Consider the following 6,869-nt stretch of genomic DNA (forward strand, 5'->3'; position numbering starts at 1 on the left):
TTTAGGGCTTGCCTGCATCCAATGTTTTGTTTTGTTGAGTTCCTCCTTCATGATAGTATGGATATTTGACATGCTTTACAGTGTGTTAGCATAGTAATACTTTTAAGTATCTAATGAGCCAAAAGACGTGTTTACTCGCTGTCATAATTTACTCCCCCCCATAATGTATCTTCCTAATTGGAAGAGCTACTTAAACGGTTTATCTTATATGTACCGCAACCTTTTATTTTGAAAGTATTATTGTGACATTTCCTATTTCCTTTATGCTAGCTTTCTTTTTGTTTTAATGTGAGGTATGTATTTTGTATCGCTAAATTTTTCTGAGACCTAATGGCTATGACTATATCTCTAAGAGTGTATCAGATATGAAAATAATATTTGAAAATGCCCTAGTTTCTTAGCAACAACAAAAAATAGAAAATTTGAGGTTTATTTTCAATTTGTGTTTAATATTTTTGATATGCAACAAACTGAACCCTATATGAAGATATAGCGGTTATTGTAACTCTTTTACTTTTATGTCATTTATTTGTTGTAATGCATTTATACCGCAATAAAAATATTTTACAAAAAAAAAAAAACTTTCAGTATAGGTTGGGAAACCACAAGCTAAATCAGCTATTTCAAAGGCCAAAATAGGGGTAAAGGAGCTACTTGTAAACAATTTAATACACTCCAGCAGGTAAACTGGACCATTGGGAACAATTTAAATGTGATACAATTTTTGGGTGAACTGCTCCTTTAAGCTGTGACTTTACCAATTTTCTTTAATATGATTTTTCTGATGAGTAACAAGATGTCCTTTCAGGGTAAAACATTTCCCACATTCAGAACATGAAATGCTTTCTCTCCAATATGAATTTTCAGATGCCTATTAAGATTTGATTTCAGCGTAAAATATTTCCCACAGACAGAACATGAAAATGCTTTCTCTCCTGTATGAATTTTCTGATGGTCAAAAAGATGTGATTTCCTGGTAAAACATTTCCCACAGTCAGAACATGAAAATGCTTTCTCTCCTGTATGAATTTTCGAATGTTCAAAAAGATGTGATTTCCTGGTAAAACATTTCCCACATTCAGAACATGAAAATGCTTTCTCTCCTGTATGAATTTTCTGATGCATTATAAGAGAGGATTTCTGAGTAAAACATTTCCCACAGTCAGAACATGAAAATGCTTTCTCTCTTGTATGAATGTTTTGATGAATAATAAGACTTGATTGCTGAGTAAAACATTTCCCACAGTCAGAGCAGGAAAATGCTTTCTCTCCTGTATGTATTTTCTTATGCTTACTAAGATTTGATTTCAGAGTAAAACATTTCAAACATTCAGAACATGAAAATGCTTTCTCTCCAGTATGAATTTTCCGATGCTTAATAAGATTTAATTTCTCATTAAAACATTTTCCACAGTCAGAACATGAAAATGATTTCTCTCCTATATGAATTTTCTGATGCCTAATAAGTACTGATTTCCTGGTAAAACATTTCCCACAGTCAGAACATATATTTCCCAAGTGACTTCTTTGATTTTGAAGACTTAAAATATTAGCACTCTGACCATGACTTGGATTATTGCAGTTTGTAAATTCACCTGTTAATAAGAAATAAAATGGGAGTAATGTTATTTATTAATGACATAATTTTTTAACTTATAACTTTGAAATGTAATAAGAGCTTTTAAAATAGTTTTCACAGACAACTTTCGTAATTTAATTATTTGAGTTCCAAAACTACTCTCTATAACTATTGTGTGCACAAAGCAATCAGTTTAGTGCTACAGAGTCAGTTGGCACTCTAAAATAACTGATAATAATAATTAAGTTTTATTTTTGTAGACTTCTGCATTTATAACCCGTATTTGTAAAAAAAGATTTTCTTCACATCAGACTAGCATTTCAAATAAAAAGTAAATGTATAATGTTTATAATAATAATCTAGTGCTTTAGTTATTTGCACTCATAATGCCTTTTATATTGAAATTGTAAAGATTGTTTCCTCTTTACCTTACTAATACAGACATAGGACAATTCCAAATGTGTCTATCCAGGTTTATCTGGGGTGGGAAAAAATCATGCATCTCCTTAAATAGATTAATGCAAAAACATAGTGCAGCTGGTTTGGCACTACCCAATCTTAGACTTTATAATCTCGCCACCCTAGTTAAAATTGCTCAGGACTGGATAACAGATTCTTATAATTTTGCAACTATTGATTTAGAAAGCTTTCTCATACAACCCTTTGCATTAAAGGCTATTCTACATTGCGTCTTGCAGACACTCACCCCTAAAATTAAACTATTGATTACAATTAAAAATGTCATTGTAGCCTGGCAAAGTTTTGTAATATCCTGGAAGTTGAACCATATGTTTCAAAATTTCTACCTATAGTTGGAAACCCTGAATTTATTCCAGGGAATCATTATAAAATCTTCAGATCATGGGAAGAGAAGGGGCTTAAATATGTGGCTCAAGCTCTTTCAGAGAATATGGAAATCCTTCTTTTCCATCAATTTGGTTTATCCAGGAATAATTTATTTACCTATTTTCAGCTGCGCCACTTTTTATCTAAGCAGATTTGCTCATCAGTGTCTCTTAGTAATTGGGCAGAGATTAATAGCTGTATTAATAGTTATGACAGGCAACACCTCAATCTCCTTATTATATGATCTTTTGTTAGCTAAACAAAGCTTGTAATATTTGGACCAGTATATTCCCGGGGATTTAGGCAGACACCATTAAGCAAAGTTTTGCTTCCTTAGATAAATGTGTTATTCCTACAAGTTGGAAAGAATCAAATTTTAAACATATTAATAATTATTATCTGTATCCGCTTAAGATGTCACGCTTTTTTCCTAAGCAGCTTTTTGTCTGTAATCAATGTCGATATCCCAATGATAACTTATTACATGTCTTTTGGTTCTGTCCCAAAATATTTCAGTTCTGGCAGAAAATTCAGTATTGGTTTAGTCAGGTGTTTAAATTATCCTTCAAATTTTCTCCTGAACAGATAATATTTCTAAGGACAGCTAGTGATATGGCACCGCAATTCCAATACTCTAAGATTTTTATATTGACTGCTAGGTCCCTGATTATTAAGAATTGGCATTCTTATGCAGCGCCCTCTATGGTTGCATTTCGTAAAGAAATCCAACTACACATAATATTCAAATCTTTTTTATAAAGGACTAGCTACATAAAAAAAAATCTCTAAATATATATACAGCTGGCTGTCAGTAATTAAGTCCTATCCCCTTTCTGTGCAAACAAATATTCTTAACTCCTTTTCTCAGTTCTAAATGTTTTGAGGATTTGGTATTATTGAATGATTTTCCTCCTATGTGGGTGTCGAACTTTAGAGAGGTGGGCTAGGGGGTTTGGAGAGAAGGCTGTTTTTCCCTTTTTTCCCCCTTCTTTCCTCCTGTTTTTCGTCTTAGTTAGGTTTTTGTTTTTGCATGAAGGACTTTCCTACCAAAATCTGATTCAGAGGAAATGGAAACATCAAAATATTAACATTTGTAAAAACAATGTAAGGAAGACTAAGTAGCTGCCTTGCAAATTTGATCAACAGATGCCTCTTCCTTAAAAGCCCAGGAGGTAGCAAATGACCTAGTAGAATAGGCAGTAATATGTTTAGGGGGAGACTGTCCTACATCCAAGTAAGCCTTATGAATCAAAAGCTTCAACCAAGAGGCTAACAAAACAGCTGTAGCCTTCTGACCCTTCCTGGAACTGAAAAAATGAACTAGAGGATCGCCTAAAATCCTTAGTAGTCTGTAAATAAACCTTCAAAGCTCTGAAAACATGCAAGTTATGCAAAAGCCTCTCTTTAGAAGTCTTAGGACAAAAAGAAGAAACAATATTCTCATAATTATTGTCTGAAGAAACCACTTTAGGCAAAAAATCAAACTTGCTTAAACTTGCTCCAATTATTAGGATTTATCTGGAAGAATCCTGTTTTTGAGAGGAAGAGGAGGACTTTTGGTTCATAGATTGATGAAAAGAACAAAAACTGCTTAGACAAACATTCACACCAAAGAATAGAAGCTGCACCAAACACAAGCAATACTAATTGCAGGTCTAAAAAGAGAACCTGCTTGCTGAAAAGCCTTTCTATGGAAAGATTCTAATTTTCTATTTATAGGGTCTTTAAAAGGAGGTACTATACTCATGAGGAATAGTGGTCCATCTAGCCAAAGCAGAAATAGCCCCTTCAAATTTAGGGATCATTTCCCAAAGCACCATATTATAAGCAGGCAGGCAAACGTTTTCTTAAAAAAAAAATCTATTCTTTTTATTAAAGAAGCACGGGTACATATAATTATATGAAAACACATTGAGTTAACAAATGCAAAGGTATTACAATCCACAAAATGGAAAATAAAATAAAAAATATATATTAATACTGCTACTAAATGCAAACCAAGATGTTATTAAATGTAAAACAAGTGTTCTAATAGTAATACATAAAGGTGGATTCAAAAATTACAAAGAATTCTAGCATAAATTCAAGATAAGACCAACACTACTCAAAATGCTTCTAAATGTATAGAGGTTTCTTGCATTTCAGTATATGACTATGGAGAACAAAACAAAGCCTATTCAAGTCCTATCTTAAGCGCAACCCACGCTCCTTAATTTTTTATAATATAACATGCAAACCAAACATAAGTGAAAAACTTGACCTGTATCAACAAGCCCATCAGCATAGAAGAACATATTACAGAAAAGCTATAAGGCAGCTCAATAGAAACTTAAACACCTATCCAAAGTACGTTTATCAAGGGAATACAACAATTAACCTTTTACTGAGTGTCATGAGCTGGATGCCAAAGGGTGAACACAATGATTGAAGGAAGACGGATTTGACATTGCTGTGCTAACTGCAGCAGGAGCTGCGGGCTGAGGATTGCCGGTCTACTTTCAGTATTTTAAAAAAGTTGCTTCAATATAAAGTTTAATGAATGAAAGTGCCCCTGTTTTTAAGAGAATTTTAAAAACCGGGCACTTATTCATTAAACATTACAATCAATTTTATATATCAAAGATTTTAGTGTGAAATAAAAGGTTTGTTGAGCTGCTTAGTTGGTTGATCCTTGTAGTAATACTAGCTCAGAAAGTATATGTGCTAAATTATCAGAGGATCAATTTTTGCTAAAGTCAAAACATGTGCTCTTTATAGTAAAAGAAGTGTTTCAGTGAACATATGGAAAGTGACCGATAAGAAAAGCACATTTAGACACATTCACTCCTTTCAGGGGCTAAGGAGAAGATCTATAACACTTAACCCTGTGCCGACAGATATAACATAGAGAGGTGAATGTTTGTAAACTAAAATGAGGTTGTAAAAGGTGACCAGCTCAAACATAAATCATAGAGTCTAACTGACTAGCCGACTACTCTATGGTGATACAAGTCACGCTGAAGATCAAAACAATCCTCAAAGTCTGCCTGCTGGAATGTTGTATCACTGGTGGAACAAATCCAGCATAAAAAGGAATGATCACAGGTGATAGTGATCTTTAAGATATCTTCCAGATACAGGCGAGGTTGAGCAAACAGGACTCAATGAACAGAACAAAAGTCCCGTGCTGGATACAGAAATTATCCTACATTTCAATAGGTACTGTAGGCATATCTCCCCAGTCTGTCATAAGCACCCCTTAAAATTTTTCAAATTGCCTGTAAATTGTACCAATTCCATTTCTCCAAGATAGCTTGTAGCACTGCTAGAGGGGATATCGATAGGAGTTATCACTCAGGAGACAATTATGTCTATACTCCTTATTGCTTTTGTGTTGGGACGATCTACTTGCCATCAACTGCTGCATAGTTGCTTCCAGTTTATCAAATGCAGGTAAAAACTGAGTTAAAAGCGCAGAAATTAGAGAGTGCAGTAAATCACCAGTCTCTAAAGCCATTCCTTGCATTTTAAGTGTCTCCAGTATTAAGGCATAAAGCATGAGCACGTATAGAACTATGTACAGCGTGGAGGCAGGAAGTCCGCCACAATGCCAAAAGGCTTCAATAGGTTTAAAATGCTTCTCGGCAGCCAAGGGGTGGTTTGCCTTGATACAAAGGCCTTCCCTATCTTCTTAAATTTTAAGGTGGGATTAAAAAGGGGTACCTGGCTTAGACCACTCCTTAGAAATAAATTCAGAGATATCATTTGGAACTCGAAAAACCTCTGGAGACTTAGCAGCAGGTTTAAAAATCAAATCCAACAGACTTATCTTCAGAAACCTTAGTATCCTGAACCCTTAAATTTTAAAAGAGAATAACGATGGTCAAGCTTAAAAAGAAAAGAGGATGACTGTTTCTTAATCAGAAACTGACTCCTGATAAACTGAAAATACCACAGAGGATTCAGAAGCACTGTGTTCAGAAATATTTAGCTTAACAGACTTAGATCTATTTAAATCAAATAAGCTAGTGACGGGATCTTCAGTAACTGACCTCTTACACTTACTTAAAGGAGGAATAGCTGCCAACATTTCAGATACAGTAGAGAATACAAAATATTTAAATCCTGGAGCAAAATCTGAAGTTTTCCCTTGTATAGAGCAAACAGAAGGATAACAGATACCCTTAGAAGCAAGAGCAGCTCTGGTCTGATTAGAATGATAGAAATAATCCAAAATCCATACAGGATTTGCAAAGCTGTGCAGAGGGTATAATAACTTGCTTGCAAAAAGAAAATTTATGCTTACCTGATAAATGTATTTCTTTTTTGACACAATGAGTCCACAGATCTTCTTAATTACTAATGGGATATGCACCTCCTGGTCAGCAGGAGGAGGCAAAGAGCACCACAGCAGAGCTGCTAAATAGCTCCTCCCTTCCCTCCCACTTCAGTCATTCGACCGAAG

At 34.4% G+C, this 6,869-nt stretch overlaps 1 pseudogene; it reads right to left on the reverse strand.

Moving 5' to 3' along the window:
• Positions 1–428: 428 nt before the first annotated feature.
• On the reverse strand, positions 429–1,629 carry LOC128657926 (gastrula zinc finger protein XlCGF8.2DB-like; annotated as a pseudogene).
• Positions 1,630–6,869: the final 5,240 nt, after the last annotated feature.

The sequence above is a fragment of the Bombina bombina genome, chromosome 4 (assembly GCF_027579735.1).
Source record: "Bombina bombina isolate aBomBom1 chromosome 4, aBomBom1.pri, whole genome shotgun sequence".
In the NCBI taxonomy this organism is placed as follows: Eukaryota; Metazoa; Chordata; class Amphibia; order Anura; family Bombinatoridae; genus Bombina; species Bombina bombina.